Source organism: Carassius auratus, chromosome 38, assembly GCF_003368295.1.
Source record: "Carassius auratus strain Wakin chromosome 38, ASM336829v1, whole genome shotgun sequence".
NCBI lineage: Eukaryota > Metazoa > Chordata > Actinopteri > Cypriniformes > Cyprinidae > Carassius > Carassius auratus.
In genome coordinates this window covers 572,310-589,573 of record NC_039280.1, presented here as the reverse complement: position 1 = coordinate 589,573, position 17,264 = coordinate 572,310, and positions in this window count along the sequence as shown.

Genomic DNA, 17,264 nt, shown 5'->3' with positions numbered 1-17,264 from the left:
ACCTATTTAGGCAAAAAGGTTGGGCAGGGACAGGTGTGTCCTGTGGAGGAAACAATATCTGCCGTTGTTGAATTTCCTATTCCTACCACCAAAAGAGGACTACGTAGATTTCTGGGGATGACCGGCTACTATAGAGGTTTTTGTAAAAACTTTGCCTCTGTAGTTTCCCCACTTACAGACCTTCTTAGTACCTCTAAGAAATTTGTTTGGACTCCAGAATGTGCTCATGCTTTTAATGCTGCCAAGGATATTTTGTGTAATGCACCAGTGTTGTCTGCTCCAAATTTTGCCCTCCCGTTTAAACTACAGGTGGATGCAAGCGCTGTTGGAGCTTGAGCAGTGCTGTTACAGGAGGACCGTGATGGAATTGACCACCCCATGTGCTATTACTCAAAGAAGTTTTCAAAGTGCCAGCAGAGGTATAGCACTATTGGAAAGGAGGCATTGGCACTGTTACTAGCCTTGCAGCACTTTGAAGTGTACTTGGGAGATCACAGTAACCCAGTCATCGTTTACACTGACCATAACCCCCTGGTTTTCCTGTCCCAAATGGCTAATTCCAACCAGAGGTTGATGCGGTGGTCCTTGATGGTGCAGGGATACCATCTGGATATTCGCCATAAGAAAGGCTCGGAGAATGTTGTGGCCGATGCCGTGTCCAGGGTCCATTCAGTGGAAAACTAAGTGTACTAATGGGTTGGGGGGGGGGGGTTGTTTACAAACTTTTTGTTAGTTTGAAATCTCGTTGTGGGGGTGTTATGTCCCAGGGCCTACTTAATTGGGACTGTCTCTTGTGTATGTGCCTTGTGTGTTCTTTTATCTCGCCCTCTCAAGTGCTGACAAGGACTAACAGGTGAAGACCAATTAGTGGATGATTCTTCTGATGACTGCCCTATCCTGATTGGCCCACAAGAGGAAATTCTTGAAGATAAAAGACAGAGTTGCGATGTCTGGAGGTGGGGGAATTTGGAGCGAGAGTACCTTCTGTTGATGTCACTAGAGTTTGTAGCTGATTTTGTTGTGATTAGAAGTTTGTTGATGACTTTCTAGTGGTCCTCTTGTGGGAGGACTTATTCAGCCCAAACGTGAGTTATTTTCTTTTGTTGTTAGAGCTAAGGTTTATTTTTGTTTTCTTTTGTTTTCATGGGAAGTGGTAGGGAGGTTGTTGCTATTTATTTTGATTATACTTTTTCTCCTGTTTAAGATCAGTTAGGGAGTTAGGGTAATCTTTTGTATTTTGTTTTCTTTTTATTTTGTAGGTTAGTTAGGTTTGTTTTTGGGAGTTAGTAGGTTTTGTTTGTTATGTTGGCCTGGACCCCTCCTGAAGTTATATTTGCTTCCGTGTTTAATAAATTCTATTCTGTTTTCACGTTACTTGCGTGGTTGTGTGAGTCAGTAGAAGGGAAAAACTCCCATTTTTCCTCCATTTTCATTATTACTCCCTCCCATCCCCTAGACTGGGGAGGTATGTAATAGTATATGTGAGTGTCTTTAGGTGTATGCACGTGTCAAGTTTATATGTATACGCAAGTTATTCACAAGTGTGTATGCATACATTGCTAACATTATATGTATTGGTATCGATTTCATATTTTTTATTTTATTATTTTATATATGTATTTTTGAACATTCAGTAGTATGCATGTATATGCGAGCAATTTATAGGTGTATATGCACGTGTTTTAAGTATGTATCGATGAGCGAAGTTTGATTTAAATCCTACAGGGCGCCTCATAGTTCTGAAAGCTGTCACTCAAACCGAATTACACACCAAGTCTGCAAAACCATTCACTTATTTATCCGCCTTCGACTCAGTTTTCATAATTTCATAAAACACTTTTTTTGCAAAACACATCACAATATTCTATGCAATGCACACAAATGTAACAGTAATTAACATTATGGCAAAGGTATTTTCAAATGTTTTCTTTTGAGACGTGTTTGTTATATTTTGAATGTGGTGCTTCATTTTGCAAACAATGTGAGGCATTTTGCATTTTGCGTGTGCAATTCTTTGATTTGTTTTGAAAGAAAAAAAAAAAAGAGGCAAAATTTTTACAAAAATGTAAATAATATTGCATTTAAAATCTGAATTAAATGACGTTCATTCATATATATATATATATACACACACATATGTACACACAAACTGTAAATCATCAAGGAATCACTGTATATTTAATGTTCCCTGATTCTGGTTCTTGTATTTTTTCAATAGTTCACTCTTAGATAAAAGGGTTCATTGATATAGAACCATGGGGTTCTTTACTCAACTCCAAAGAACCGTTAATGCTAAAAAGGTTCTAATGCCAAGAAAGAAGCCAGATTTTTGGAGAAAAACTTAAATGGCTCTCTTCGTGTGATATTGATTAAAATGATATAAATATATAAATTTTTAACCCCCATATCTTGAATTTTGTGATCATTCACGTGCATTCATAAATGCATTTGAGTACACGAATAATGCAGTGAAAGAACGCACTCAAAATGCACACGTGCACTAGTTTGACTTCATCATGTAACTTTACATTAGCCTAGATGCGTGCACTTTTTAGGCACGATTTGTTTAGTTTTTGAATATACTTGGTACTGTTAAAAGGCACATCATTAAAACCAAATATACGAGTTCACATATCACACCTAAACACGCGTGGAAAACGTAATTAGAACTATAGCAATTAAATTAGTTAAAAATGCCTATCCATATACAGCTATGATTCGCGAACCCCAAACTGACTCAAATGATTCGCGATCGCGCTCCGAACTCCCGAACTGATTCAAATGATTCGCAAACCCGCTTTGAACTCCCGAAATGACTCAAATGATTCGCTAACCCGCTACGAACTCCCAAACTGATTCAAATGATTTGTGATCCCCAAACTGACTCTGATTCGCGAACCCGCTTTGAACTCCCGAAATGACTCAAATGATTCGCTAACCCGCTACGAACTCCCGAACTTATTCAAATGATTCGCGATCCTGCTCCGAGCTCCCGAACTGACTCAAATGATTCGCGAACCCGCATATATGCCAGTGTTTAAATGTCTGTACAGAAACAGAACTCTACTGTAATATCAAATTATATGTTTTAATTACTTTTCTCACTCGTTTTAAACAACAGCGTTTAGTTACCTCCAACTTCAGTTTATTTCCAGGTTTAAATTATGTCTGATTCTCTTTTAAGAAATCTTTGACCAGACTATCATTACTTCATTTTGATTTCCCACCTTTAAAAGATTTGGTTATTTTTCATTCATAAACGCTGTCCTTCGCTTGTGGACTCAATTTTAATAAAACCAGCAGAGATAATATGACTGTAGACTAGATTTGTTTCTGTAGGATTATATAGATTTACATTTCAGATTTAAAATACAGCTACAATTTGTAATAATACATGTGAAGTGATTCAGGGATTTTACAGTTTTTATCAAATGCTCACACATTAAATCTTTACTTACAGATTACAGATTCTGAAAGCTGTCACTCAAACAGAATTGCACACCAAATCTGCAAAACCATGCACTTATTTATCAGCATTCAGTTTTCATAATTTCATAAAACACTTTTTTTTTTTGCAAAACACAACACAATTGTCTATGCAATGCACACAAATGTAACAGTAATTAACATTATGGCAAAGGTATTTTCAAATGTTTTCTTTTGAGACGTGTTTGTTATATTTTTAATGTGGTGCTTCATTTTGCAAACAATGTGAGGCATTTTGCATTTTGTGTGTGCAATTCTTGGATTTGTGTTGAAAGTAAAAAAAAAAAAAAAAGAGAGGCAAAGTTTTAATAAAAATGTCAATTAAATTGTAGCATATCTAATATCTGAATAAAATGATGTTCATGCATATATATAGGACAGTTCTGATTATCGCAAGCAAACATGTCATCAAGCTCTTCAGGCTGTCTGTAAAAGCTCCACAACACAGCCTTTTCACATGCCCTTCTTTTGGGCTGGAGGATGTTACCTTGACCCATGGGCGTAGGTTTAGGTGGGGACGCTAGGTACTAGTCCCTATCAATATTTTGAGATGACAAATTTGTCCCCACCAATATTTAGCAAGCTCCTTTGAACTGCTATTTGTATCTTTGCACTGCTATTTGGATCGATTCTAACGGCCAGGACGACGACAGTACAAGAAACGCTGTAATTTGATTAGCAGCGGGGTATCTGACAGGCTACACGCGCGGGCCGGGACTTTTGTCCTTGCACTAGCAGCGAGCGGGTGGTGGTGTATGTGTGTGTGTGTGTGTGTGTGTGTGTGTGTGTGTGTGTGTGTGCGCGTGTACCAGGGCTGTCTCTCTGCCACATACATAAATAAATAAATACATAAATTCAGTTTTATTCTACTGTGGAAAGTAGTATTAACTGGTGATAGTATGTGTTACCCAGGATGATAGAATGCTACGATAGCAAGTAACTGAATGTCAATTAGCCTGTACCTTAACTTAGAATCTAGCAGTCAACATAAACGTGAGTGTACTGGAGGGTAAATAGTGTTTATAATAGAAAATTAAATTTATTTAGATTTGTTTCCTTGTGGCAGAGTATTGTTTGTTAGTGTAAATACTAATGTAAATAATAATTTATGTTAATAAAACGTTTGGTTGTTCAGCATTACACAGTCTCAGGTTTTTAGGTTTTATTTTTTGAGAGTGCATTTTTGAGATTATACAGTTATACTAGCTCTTTAGGGACAGTATACAGGATGGTATATCAGGGTCGGGATACAATATAATGAGATGAAGTAGATTCACTTCTGTATTGTGATATTCGGGGGGGTTTCCCGGGGTGTCCCCACCAAAGCTGAGACCAAACCTAAGCCCATGCCTTGACCAGTCGCTCTGCTTGTTAGGATCGAGTCCTTTGATTATATTTATTTTCTCGTCATATCTCATCTTTGCATTAGGATTTAGTTTTAGGCGGTATGGTCCGACAATGTTTTCTTTAGCCCGCTGCATTTTGTAGGATTATATTCTCTTTTTCGCGCTAATTTTTCATTATTTTCATGCCAGAACACTAGCCTGCTATGCCAGACGATGTTAAAGGCGCAATACGTAATTTTTCTGCTTTAAAAATAGCAGAAATCTTTATTTCCGTTTTGTCGCCCGTCTATGGCGTCATATAAACTTTGACCCCTCTAGTTTATCTAACTTCCTGCGGAACTGCCAAATACAAAGGTGAACAGAAACAAAGACGAGACGCAAAAGAAAAAGTAGTAGCCTTGATCGAGACTATTATGTTTTATATTTATATTGTTTATATTCGTATTTAAACCTCAATCAATAACTTAGTTATGGATCATGATTATGCTTTGCCTGCACGTTCTGTGAAGTGCAAACGCACGGGTGAAATAAATGACCCGAGATGGTTTTGGGACAAGGGAAGCAACAAGACACGGGTAAATATTGGAGTTGCATTTCCAAGATAGAGAGAGATTCGTGACAAGCTGAAACTACAGAGAGATGCCGAACTCGCTTGCATTCTGATAAACAGGTATGCATCCATTCAGCTAACTTTATCTATCCGTATATTTTGTGAAACGATGATTTCTTGTGTAAAACGCAGACGCACTAGTTCTCATGTAAATCTACATTTGTTCTACATCTAGCTGAATAAAGTAGCTTCAAATGCAGTTCTCTAACTTGTTCGATATCATAGTATAACGTAATTATAATTACTAACGAAAGGCGATATATGTGTTTTTTAACATATATTACTACTAGCTAGATGGAATATTGATTTGATAGGGGTCTCATAATTCATATATCTCTCCGTTTGAAAAGACGTGATTGTCAAAATACTAAGTTAGAATGAGTGAGGAATGTGGGAAGCGACAGAGTGCGTGTTCCAATGAACAACAACTCCCATGAGCCTTACGCTCTTTCCCGACGTCATCAAAGTACGTCTTATGTTATTATTTTGATTGAGTGACCCCTGGTGGCCAAAAATTCCATACTACACGTTTAACTGGCCAAACATACCCATAATTCTTTGCGTTCTGATGATGTTGCCGCCCAGTTGGTCACATGGGTTAGCGATCTCTATTGCTTGGGGCCCCGAGCTGGCCTGGGGCCCCAAGACAACGACTGGTTAAGAATAAAATGCAACAACACTGTGTGAGCGCCCCTTTGATCGTCAATGCAGTAACGTGTTATGACTCTGTTATCGGGATCCCCCTCAAAGGGGCCCCTCTCAGTAGTCGCTGATAGCAGCGAGATGGGTATAAACGGAGGTCGGAGCCAGCTCCAAATGGGCGGGACTTCAGCTCCAAGTGGGCTGTACAAACCTCCAGAGTATTTTGATTGGTTTATTTAATGTCATGGGGTTAATGCACGCTGCGAATCCCCACCCACCCACCAAAAAAATTAATAAATAAAAAAATAAAAAATAAATAAAAAGGCGACGTCAACTTCCCAAGGCTTTTCAGCTTCAAGAAAGAGAAATTTAAATGGGGTAAGTTTAGATTTGTACAACTTTTTTTTTTTGTTCTTTCTATGCATCAAGATGTGTAATTTATTGTGTCTGAAGAATTTTGACTAATGTGTGTGTGTGGGTGGGTCTTTGTGTGGATAAATTATGTTCATACTTTAAAGGTGGACATTTGCAACAGCGCTTGTCCCTAAAATTGCTCCAGGGGTATGGTCAGAGACTGTCCTAAATGACAAATGTTGGAATGTAAATTACATTACATTATGTGGACGTCTCACTGTACTTTCATTAATGTTATCATTGTACTTTAGCTAATGTTAACTTGTCAACAGTGAATTATTTTAGGATGTCATTGGACTGAATGTTTAGTGACTAATGACACTTCATTCCAGTAAAAATATTATCCATAGCCTTGGAGTGAAAGCAGCAGCAAAGTGTTCCAATGCTGATAAAAATCAAGCAGGTTAAAACCTCAGGTTCCTTAAATATCTATTCTACCGGACAGTATGGGGTTGGACAGATTTTGTAATGGTTTTGAAGTCTGATGCTCACCAGACCTTCATTTATTTGTTCAGAAATGCAGTAGAAACAGTCATATTGTAAATTGTAATAATATTTTACAATAACTCTTTTCTATTTGAGGCAGCAGTGGATCTACCCCAATCATCATTAACGGGACCCCAGTGGAGAGAGTGAGCAGCTTTGCAAATGCCCTGCAAAGAGTAGCTGAGTGCATCTCCAGAGCATCTCTCCCCTCTCTGCAAGACATCCACATCAGGAGATGTAAATCTAGGGCTGTTAAGATCCTTAAAGACCCCACACACCCTGGAAATCTGCTACAGTCAGGCAGACACTTTTGCAGTCTGATGGCAAAAACAGAGAGGCTCAGGAGGAGTTTCTTCCCTCATGCTATCAGACTACTAAACATGGACATTAAACACACTGAACTTTATAGACTAGTTGTTTAGGGCTACCCAATAACTCTGCACACTGCACTTTTTTGACACAACCTAACTATGCAACTCATCCTCACTGCACATTGTTTACATCTCTGCACATCATCTGTGTAGCAGTTTCTGTGTAGCATCTCTACAAATCATCTGTGTAGTAGTTTAATAGTTTAATATTGTGTATATTTCATTATTTGTATTTAATTACCTCCCCCCCCAAAAAAAAAAACTTTTCATTTTTTTCCTGTTGTTTCATTATTTGTATTTACATTTTCTCTTATTTTTTGCACAGTCTAAAAAGAGTATGCCAGACCTACATTTCACTGCTTTTTGCATGTCATATAACAAATAAAAATAGAATTTTAGAATTTAAATGATGTTTTATTAACAAAGTTCGGGAGAAGCACGAGCAGATAATTAACACAGGTGGAGAGCACTCAGCAATCAATGGTAAGAGGTGTATATATACAGCAGTCTCACCTCAATTCATTTGACAGTCTCGCAGCAGTTAGTAGCTTTGGTTCCAGCTCTGCCATTATGTCACAATCGAGCTCTTCATCTGATGAGAACGGAAACACCACCAAGGATGCACGTTCACATTCCGCCGGTCCAACGACCATCCCTCCAACGCCGGACGTCGCACCTGAGCCCCAGGCTTCTTCACGCGGCCGCACACCGGCCCGAACAGCCCTACGCTCACCAAGACGTCGAGGCCAGTCTTCACCGCCCCCGGCAAGGCTTCCACCTTCTTCCCCGGCCTCCTCCTACCGCTCGGCCGTCCCGACGATCCCACCTATCGGGAAGTGGACCGTAGCTGGATTGAGGGAAGCGCTCGGCAACTCAGACATACAGGCTTCGCGAAAAATGAACAAAGCGGAGCTGTATGATCTGTACGTTTCCCTACAGTCGACTCCAAAAACGACCCACAGGCAGAGCAAAGCCCGCAGGGCCCAAAATTCGCCTGCCCAGCTACCACCGTCGTGTTCCCGCACAGGATCCGGCTCGCTTCGCCCATCGAGCCGCAGAAACCGGTCTTCAGCGAGCCTAGGCCGCGCCCCAGATTCCGCCATGGCAGGTCCACACCCACCTCCCGATGAGGCCCAGCCCTCCACCACGGTTTCTGCTGCCACAGTGCCGCATGCAGCCAGGCCCAGCGGCCCCCCCACAGCCACTCAGTTTCATAATCCTGCTATACATAACCCTTTTTCTTTTCAGTGGCCTACAGCCCCCGTTGGAGACACTAGCGCGAGGCCATCGCTGCTACCAGCACAGACCCAAGGATACCAACAATTCTACCCACCAGGTTATAACCCCGCCCACTTCCAGTGGCCTGCGGCTCCAGTAGCTCAAACAAGCGCAGGCCCGCCTCCGCTTGCAGTTCAAGCCCACGCTTCAAATTATTATGCTCCCTGTTCGTCATACCCTCCAACTAACTTTCCTTTTCAAACCACAGCAGGTCATCTAAGCGTGAGGCCGCCGCCGACATTCGCAGCCCCGGATCATACCCTTCCTAGCTCTCTCATACAAAATAAATCACCTTATTCTCTCTTCACAGCGACTCCGATGCCCGTGCCATCCAACGCAGTCGTCATGGAACCACCACCGGTATCCCAAAGCATCCGAGCACAGATCTTATCAGGTGCGGACATAGATCTTTCCTCTCTTCTCCCTCTACTCCCCGCAGCGGAACCAGAACGCCGTATAGATTGCGGTGATTTTTCAGTTACCCTAAAAAATACAAACACACACTCATCTCGCGTTCTTTCATTTCCTGAGTTTGCAATTGCTTTTTCCCGTTTCACTGAAATCATCTGTTCAGCTTTCCCCCACAGGCGGCGCGAACTGAACGACTATCAAGCAATCATAGCTGAGCTCGCGCTGTCCTATGGGGGTGGGCATTTCTACACGTACCATAAACTATTTTCAGCAAAAAGTGCAGTGCGAGTCGCACAGTGGAATCAAAGCGCATACTGGGGCGCACTCGACTCCGATCTCCACAGCAGAGTGTTTTTAGGCTGCAAAAACATCACTTGCGCAGTTTGCAGGTCAGATACGCACGCAACCGCATCGTGCCCGCAGGTTAACCCTTCGACTCTTCCCTACGAGGGAACAAACACCGCTAAATCCACCAGCTACGTGCCTCGGGCAGCAACCACCCACGCAAACCAGGATTCTCCCTTCGACGAAAGCCGACAGCCCTGTAACCATTTTAACAAGGGTAAATGTCACCGAGCGCGCTGCCGGTTTATGCACATCTGTAATTTCTGTGGCGGTGCTCATGCCCGCATTGTATGTCCAGTTTACAAATCTGTGAATAAAAAATCAAAAAATTATTTGGCGACTCCTGTAAATATTTCGCGCATGCACTTCGAACTAGCTCATCATCCAGATGCCGAATTTACTCATTATCTGCTATCAGGCCTAAAAAATGGCTTTAAACCCGGCGTAGAGTGCCCACTCTCCCAAAACATCACATGTAATAATCTTCAATCTGCCCTCATAGAACCTGAAGTCGTAAACAAACTGATCAAAAGAGAAGTTGAGTCAGGCTTCATGATCGGTCCGTTTGACAATCCTCCATTTGATCTGTCTCGTATTAGCCCCATTGGAGTGGCTACAAGGAAATTCTCGGGTAAAAAACGCCTAATAATCGACCAATCTCCCGGTCAAGGTCTCATTTTCTCTCTTTTCTGTTTCTCTTTCTGTCCAGCGAGCATTCGGTCTCACAGCGGACGCAGCGAGAACTTTTCCGGTAGAGCACTTACGTTTTCTCTTTCGTCCAGCGAGCATTGGTCTCAAAGCGGACGCAGTGTGAGAAAATCTCCCGTTCAAGGTCTCATTTTCTCTCTTTTCTGTTTCTCTTTCTGTCCAGCGAGCATTCGGTCTCACAGCGGACGCAGCGAGAACTTTTCCGGTAGAGCACTTACGTTTTCTCTTTCGTCCAGCGAGCATTGGTCTCAAAGCGGACGCAGTGTGAGAAAATCTCCCGGTCAAGGTCTCATTTTCTCTCTTTTCTGTTTCTCTTTCTGTCCAGCGAGCATTCGGTCTCACAGCGGACAAAGCGAGAACTTCTCCGGTAGAGCACTTACGTTTTCTCTTTCGTCCAGCGAGCATTGGTCTCAAAGCGGACGCAGTGTGAGAAAATCTCCCGGTCAAGGTCTCATTTTCTCTCTTTTCTGTTTCTCTTTCTGTCCAGCGAGCATTCGGTCTCACAGCGGACGCAGCGAGAACTTTTCCGGTAGAGCACTTACGTTTTCTCTTTCGTCCAGCGAGCATTGGTCTCAAAGCGGACGCAGTGTGAGAAAATCTCCCGGTCAAGGTCTCATTTTCTCTCTTTTCTGTTTCTCTTTCTGTCCAGCGAGCATTCGGTCTCACAGCGGACGCAGCGAGAACTTTTCCGGTAGAGCACTTACGTTTTCTCTTTCGTCCAGCGAGCATTGGTCTCAAAGCGGACGCAGTGTGAGAAAATCTCCCGGTCAAGGTCTCATTTTCTCTCTTTTCTGTTTCTCTTTCTGTCCAGCGAGCATTCGGTCTCACAGCGGACGCAGCGAGAACTTTTCCGGTAGAGCACTTACGTTTTCTCTTTCGTCCAGCGAGCATTGGTCTCAAAGCGGACACAGTGTGAGAAAATCTCCCGGTCAAGCTCTCATTTTTCTCTTTTCTGTTTCTCTTTCTGTCCAGCGAGCATTCGGTCTCACAGCGGACAAAGCGAGAACTTTTCCGGTAGAGCACTTACGTTTTCTCTTTCGTCCAGCGAGCATTGGTCTCACAGCGGACGCAGTGTGAGAAAATCTCCCGGTCAAGCTCTCATTTTCTCTCTTTCCTGTTTTTCTCTTTCTGTCCAAAAAAAAATAAAATAAAATAAATAAATAAATAAAATTTAATAATACTAATAATAATACTAATAATAAATAAATAAATAAAACGCCTGATCGGTCCCCGTTGCAAGTCGGCAGGGCCTATCAGTCCAGGCACAATGAGCCGCCACCACAGGCCCACTGGCCAAACTTTCAGACCCTTTCTAGAGACGCCAGCACGCCAAACGCGGCACTCATTTGGGGGGTCTTTTAGTTCGGCGGCTGTCCTCTGCTATTTAGCTTTTTGGGGGAGTACTCTGGGTTCGGGCCGAACTCCGAGCTCGGAGCCCTCCCTCCGGACAGCACGCCAAATACGCATTAAATCTTACCCTCCCAATTGTATGTAAGTGTGAACTCGTGAAATGATGTTTTATTAACAAAGTTCGGGAGAAGCACGAGCAGATAATTAACACAGGTGGAGAGCACTCAGCAATCAATGGTAAGAGGTGTATATATACAGCAGTCTCACCTCAATTCATTTGACAGTCTCGCAGCATCCCCCCACCACCCCTTCTCCACACTTCTAATCCTAAACCACTTACATAGGGTAGGGGGGAGTACTCTGGGTTCGGGCCGAACTCCGAGCTCGGAGCCCTCCCTCCGGACAGCACGCCAAATACGCATTAAATCTTACCCTCCCAATTGTATGTAAGTGTGAACTCGTGAAAGTAGTGTGGAGCGTTACCTGTGATTGAGTTGGTGATAAAAAGGAGATGGAGAAAAGAGTGTCTTAAATTGGACTTTAGTACCATTAATATTTTCCTCTTAAGTCTTGGAATGTTTTTTTTTTATTATTAATTATTGTATTACTATTTAGATTTTTTTTTTCTTTTTTTAATTAAATGTTTATTTGTCAAATTTACTTCCATGTGTGGCCTTTTGTAATGTTGTTTCACCTAGAGCCAAGGGGGTTGTAACAATCTAAACAATATAATTCTCCCTCAGATTTCAAACTTGCAATAAAGAAAAACATTAACATACAGTGAACATTTTATTGCTTTAAATTACTCATTCATTTTCTTGAAACTGATGTAATTATGAAATGAATATCATTTAATATACTTGAATGTTTGCAGTTGTCACAAAATTAAATAACAACCTCTTGTTAATAAAATTTAAACTACAATGAAAAACAATAAATCTGTTTTTCATTAGTATGGCTACTTTATGCCATCCTGATTCGCGCGCACCCGGTAATGACGCAATTTGAAATTTCCGTGTAAACCCCGCCCATTTGTAAAGTCCCGCCCACTTGCGGCAAAAGCTCCTCCCACTTGGAGGTCTCCGGGCTGAAGCGATACCCACTTGATAGCAGCCAGCCAACCACGTGATCTCACGTAATGGACTAATATCTGTAGATGTCACAAGGTGACGATCTTTAGGGGCGGAACCAAAATTCGGGAAGTTTGGTTCCGCCCGGAAGTGTTTCCGCCCGGACCGGAAAAACAGAACACCGGAACTTCCGGTAGCGCCGTAAGAGGGAAAATCAGGGAATTCGATGCACCTGTGCCTAGTTAAGGACAGCGGTTGGTGATTGGAGGATACGCTGGACAAGGCAGTACTTAAGGCCAAGTTATTTCACAGTCTGGGAGCTCTTTCTGGTGTGTGTGAAGCACTGTGTCGTGCCCGTCTTGGTGCGCTGCTGGTGGCTGTCTAACTCTCTCTCTCCCTCAGGCTGGAATTGTATGATTGTGAAGACATCGCGAACCTTAAAGGTTGAGAAGTGAACGGATTATACGGCGAATTGAGACGACGTGAAAAAGGGGATTGGAAGCGGCATTGATGTGAGTACTAAGAGCAAGCCGAAAGTGCCCTGTATATTGACCTGGCGTTGTGTAGATCTCCCCAGGAGGAGGAGGGCGGCCCTACCCCTAATATAGCGTGGTGGGAGAGCCGAAGGAATACTTATTGAAGTAGTCACAACGACGACATCACTAGCTAGGCCGCATATTCCATCGCCAGATCCGAACCAAGCGAAGTGAAGGAAGACGGGTGTCCTTTTCGTACACTGAGTGTGGTGGGTGAGTCTTCGTGCTGTGAAAACCTATAATTTTGACGTGGTGCTGTATATTGCTGTGGGTTGCTGTGTATTGCCGTGTGTCCTGTCAGATAAACCCCCGCCTTCACGCACTTTGTCGCGGGAGGACAAGGAGACTGCTGGTTCTAGCCTAGTTCAGTACAGTATATGTTGTGAGCGTGCTTCAGATCTCCGGAGATAGTACGGTACGCTGTGTTCAGCCCAGAGGTGGGAGCTATTCAAAGCAAACTAACTGTGCTTTGTGTCCAATCTGATACCTGTGGAGAGAAAAGGAAAGAGAGAGTGAGTAACACAAGGAGAAACAGAGGAAACGTACTTACAGTACGCTGTGCTCAGCCCAGAGGTGAGAGTATTTCAAAGCAAACTAACTGTGCTATTGTGCCCAAGTTGATACCTGTGGAGAGAAAAGGAGAGAGAGTGAATAACACGAGGAGGAATAGAGCGAACCCTGTACTTACAGTACGTTGTGTCCAGCCCAGAGGTGAAAGCCATCCAAAGCAGAGTAACTGTGTTTTGTGTCCAAGTTGATACCTGTAGAGAGGAGGAGAGAGAGTGAATAACACGAGGAGGAATAGAGCGAACCCTGTACTTACAGTACGTTGTGTCCAGCCCAGAGGTGAAAGCCATCCAAAGCAGAGTAACTGTGTTTTGTGTCCAAGTTGATACCTGTAGAGAGGAGGAGAGAGAGTGGATAACGCGAGGAGAAATAGGGCGAAACCTGTACTTACAGTACGCTGTGTCCAGCCCAGAGGTGAGAGCCATTCAAAGCAAACTAACTGTGCTATTGTGCCCAAGTTGATACCTGTGGAGAGAAAAGGAGAGAGAGTGGGTAACACGAGGAGAGACCGAGGAAACCTGTACTTACGCCGCTGCCTGTGGAGAAAGAGAAAGCGAGTGAGCACCCAAGGAACGAACTGTGTGAACCAGTACTTACTGTGAGCTGCAATCAGCGAAGAGGTGAGAGCAAAACCAAGCCGAATTAACTGTGCCCTTGCGTCCCAGCCGTTGCCTGTGGAGGAAGAGAAAGAGAGTGAGCACCCCGAGAACGAACTGTGTGAACCAGTACTTACCGTGAGTTGTATTCAGCGAAGAGGAGGAAGAAGGAGGGCGCTACGGATACCTAAGACTCTGGCCGGGCCCCGAGTCCCACGCCCCGGATCCCCGTGGCCCCCTTGCTCCCTGACCTCTTCCCGGCCATAGCCCATCTGGAGGGCAGAGTCAGAGTTTAGTTTTAATTACCCTTTCCCTATTCCCCAAGCTATTTTTAAATATTTAAATAAAGATTGTTTTATCACTTACTTGTTCTCGTGTTGTTTGGCCATTGGGTTGGCTTTGGGGACCTCCTCAAGGTGGAAGTTGAGAAGGGGTGTGGCTTAGTCAAAGCATAGCCGCCCCTGGGTGTGACAGATTTGGCGTAGTCGGCAGGGTTTCCACCTCGAGTTGAGTAACCAAGGTCGTCCAATGACCGACGACGCGGGGCCTTCAGCCCAACCCCGTGCTATGCCCGTTTTTATGGGGGGCCCCTGGATTCAAAAGTATGGGGGGACAGAATCCGAGGTACGATTGTCTGAATGGAAGGCCCAACTAGAGTACCTGGCCGACCTACAGGGCCTTAGTGCAGCCCAGCGGCTTCAATTTGTGTTAAACTCCCTGGATGGAGAAGCGCGGCGAGAGGTGCATGCCGCCCCCGAAGCCGTTAGAGCCAACGCCCAAACCGTGTTCCAGTTCCTCACTGAACAGTATGGTGACCACACCCCCGTAGCTGTCCTTCGCTCCCAGTTCTTCAATTGTAAGCAGGGCCCCCGTCAACCGATTAGAGCTTTCGCCTTGAGGTTGCGAGAGCAATTCGCCCGACTACAGACCCGTCAGGACCACGGGTTGGGAGATGGAGAGACTCTATTGCGGGACCAGTTTCTTCTGGGGCTGAAGGAGGGTCCGGTGAGACAGAGCCTACGTATCCAGTTTCGAAGGGACCCGGGTCTTACGTTCGAAGATCTGAAGAAAGAGGCACTGGCCCTGGAAGGTGATGAGACTGAGGTGAGTGGTCCCCCAGTGTGTGCGGCCGTCAGTGAAGTAGCACCAGCACAACCCGGAGGCCCTGACTGGAAGCAAGCACTGAAGGCTGAACTTTTGAAAGATGTCCGCGATCAGATGTCTGAACTGTCTAAAGCCCTCGTAGGAGAATTGCGCCAAGGACGGGCGCGGGAGGAACCACGGCCGGCGCCCCGAGACCGAGTGTACTCAGAGGGAGGCCGAGAGCCGTTCAGGCGCCCGAACCACTTTAATTGGCCCCGTTTTGAATGGGACGAGCAAGGGCGACCCATCTGCAACCGCTGTGGCAAACCAGGTCACTATAGCCGCCAGTGTGGGCCCCGCAGGGCGTCAGAAGGGGGTTTTTAGGTCGGCCAGCCACTGTGGGTCGTGTGGCCGGGACCCCTCGAGAAGACCCTGGAAGAGGATATGGCTCTCGGAGCCAGATGATTGGGCGTAGCCCCGTGGCGAAGGTGAGAGTGTGCGGCAAGAGGTTCAATGCCTGGTAGACACAGGCTCCCAAGTGACGTTATTTGCTGAGAGTTTATCCGAAGAAGTGTTTGGGAAACAAGGGGCACCAGGGGCGGAGGCCCCCTGGCTTACTCTGAAGGGCGCAAACGGCCTCGACATCCCATATATTGGCTACCAATTGATGGACCTAGAGGTTCACGGAGTGATGGTCCCCCAGAAAGGTGTGATTATCGTGCAAGAAAATTGTCTGGGTGCACATCGAGCCCTGTTGGGCATGAATGTCCTCGCTGATTGCTGGGAAGAGCTATTTCGGGCTAGGCCCGTATCGAAGATACCACCTGCAGAGAGGCCCAAGTGGGAGTGTGTGGTAGCTGACTGTCGAAGGGTGCAAATGAGCCAAGTCCGCAGAGAACAGGAAGAGGTAGGAAGAGTGATGTGTCGTTTTGCTTTGTCTGTCCCCGCAAAAAGTGAGGCTGTTGTGTGGGCGCGAGTACCGCCCCGAAGAGCGGGCCCAGAAGAGTGGGTGCTGGTGGAGCCCCATGTGGATTGTCCACAAGTGGAAGTGGCACGAGGACTAGCGATGGTCCGGCGGGGGAGAGTCCCCGTGAGGATACGGAATGTACACCCATACGCGGTGCAACTACATCGGCACCAACGATTAGCCCGTCTGACAACGGTTACACCCCACCAAGTAAGGGAAGAGAGGGATATTAGTTTTCGTCAGGTGTGCCCCACTGTCATCGAGGTGGCCCTGACACAAGTAGACACCCCATGGGGTGGTATGGAGAGGAGTGTGCCGAGCCACCTGGCGGGTGAGTCATTACAAGGGGAGGATTTAGAACAAGCACAGACACAGAAGTTACAGGCCCTCTTTCGGAGATGGCAGCATGTGTTCGCCACCCACGATGAAGACTACGGATGCACCCAGGTGGTACAACATCATATACCTACCGGGGATGCAGGGCCCAGCCGGGAGAGGTATCGCCCAATTCCGCCCACTTTGTATACCGAGGTACGTACACTCCTGCAAGGCATGCTGAAGCAAGGAGTTGTCAGGGAAAGCAGCAGCCCGTGGGCGGCCCCCATAGTGCTGGTGCAAAAGAAGACGGGGGCTTGGAGATTCTGCGTGGACTACCGTAAGCTGAACCTCGTGACTAAGAAAGACGCTTTCCCTTTGCCGCGGATCGAAGATTCGCTTGCCAGCCTCACGCAGTCGCATGTACTCTACCCTAGATTTGGCCAGTGGCTACTGGCAGGTGCAGGTGGCCGAAGCAGACCGGGAGAAGACTGCCTTTACAACCCCGTTTGGACTATTTGAATGGGACCGGATGCCTTTCGGGCTCTGTAACGCTCCGGCCACCTTCCAGCGGCTGATGCAGCGGTGCTTGGGAGGTCAGTTAATGGAGTCAGTATTAGTTTACCTGGATGATGTGATTGTCTACTCCCCAGATTTTGATTCACACCTGAGGCACCTCGAGG